Source organism: Xyrauchen texanus, chromosome 30 (genome assembly GCF_025860055.1).
Source record: "Xyrauchen texanus isolate HMW12.3.18 chromosome 30, RBS_HiC_50CHRs, whole genome shotgun sequence".
NCBI classification, from domain to species: domain Eukaryota; kingdom Metazoa; phylum Chordata; class Actinopteri; order Cypriniformes; family Catostomidae; genus Xyrauchen; species Xyrauchen texanus.
In genome coordinates, this window is record NC_068305.1 from 35299097 (window position 1) to 35301129 (window position 2033).

Genomic DNA, 2033 nt, shown 5'->3' on the forward strand with positions numbered 1-2033 from the left:
CTGCTAATGTTAGCATTGCTTATATCGCGTGCCTTAACTACTCTCTGCCTCTGACCTCACTCAGCTCATTGTGGCTTTGCACCGTTTTTCACCTTAGCCACACTTTCTCATCCTAATTTTACAATGTTGTAAGTTACACACACGTTCAACATACTATCATCATCATCAGCACTCTCTGATCACGGCCGGGTCTTCTCGGATCGACTCTGGTATTACACATAATGTTAAACAGACCCGGGACACGCAGCAATAGAATGGGACCTGAGCCAAACCCTGCTGACCGTATAAAACGTGGCTCCGAACTCATACGGGTCCCAGATTGATTTTACCGCTATATCATCCACCCCTATAGTTCCAATAGCTTAAATATATATTGTATGATTTGGTGTAAACAGTGGAAAAGAGCCTATTTTCTGTCAATATTCAGGTACATCAGTGTTGGGTAAGTAACTAAAAAAGTTATCAACTACAAAATTACTACCTGGCATTATGCCTCTAAAATTGCTACTCACATTACTAATTACTTTATTTTTAAGTTACTTTCTAAATAATGGAAGAGTTTGTTTTTCTACTCAACAAATTCAAAATAATGTCTATATTGTCTTGTTAATTGTATCATACATAAATAATGTCATTTTAGAAATATGCATAACCAAGTAATGTACTTAAAAGTAATTAGCCCTACCTTAACAAAAAGTCAGTAACAGTAATCAGATTACAATGTTATGTGCTACAATACTTTTTATTCTAAGTAATTAGATTACACCAATCACCAACAACAATTTGTAATAATAATGCCTTATTTTGTGGTTATTTACTACAATCATACAAACTTCAATATTATTTATATCAGTCCCTCTGAGGCTGTGAAGTTTTTGTAATATCTGAATTTATGAGTAATTATGTAATATGTTTATGTACATGTTTAATTGTGGTTTATGTGCAATTCAGTAAAAAAAAAAAAATATTATACAGAAAGCTCCCGTATTGACATATTTTTGGAATAATGGCATGTTGTTTCATTTTACTTTTACTGTGGAACTTCCTTTCTTTGGCATGTTTGGCTTAAACACCCAAGAGAGGGAATAATTTTGTGTATTTTTTTTTCCCAGAGTCTAATTTGTAAATTGTATCGATCGTGGCTGGCAGGAGATATGCCGGTGGATTCATGCAGAGTGGAGAATTTATTTCATTTTTAACAGGGTGCTGACACAATTCTCATTAACGGACAAAAATCATTAGCCGCTCCACAGCAACATTCAGACAAATCGAGTAACTGGTAATATTTCCACCAAGGAACTATGGGATCTGTGTGTGTGTGTGTGTGTGTGTGTGTGTGTGTGTGTGTGTGTGTGAGAGAGAGCTAGAGAGAGAAAGAGTGAGCGAGCGAGGAAGTGATTGGTGGGGTTTAGCTCTGGTGAGAAAAAAATATAATAAATTAAAATGGACGACATGAATTGAGCGTGGAATGTCAAATACTGTCAACAAGACGGCTCTCTGTCACGGGGAGAATTTGAGACATTAACAGCTTCTGTCATTCTGCTGACAAAATGGTAGCAGAGATTTCCCAGGGTGCCAAGATGACTGCTGGCGTTTGTCAACAAGCCGCTGTCAGTGCAGGGAGAGAGAGAGAGAGCGAGCGAGAGACACAGCATACACAGTGTCACTGACAGCTACCACACCAACATCCCATGAGTCCTCGCCACCCAGAGAAGAGAGAGAGAGAGAGAGAACAAGTATGAGGGGAAAAGAAAGGAATGGATGGAGAGATGGATGGATAGAAGGAGGGGTGCAGGTCTCTGGTGCACCTTTCATATAAAATTGCAGGAGGAAAATGAGCTGTCACTCAAATTCCCAGGATGCTTTGCTGTTTAGCATAAGTGCGCTGTGTGGGCCGCTGTCGGACAGACTGACTCAGAGAGATAATTAACTAAAGCTGCAGTTTTCCTCCTCACCTCTCCCTCCCTCTGCTAGACGCCTTCTCCAGCACTCATCTGCATTTTTGCCAGAGGCGAGTGGTTAGCACAGGAGCC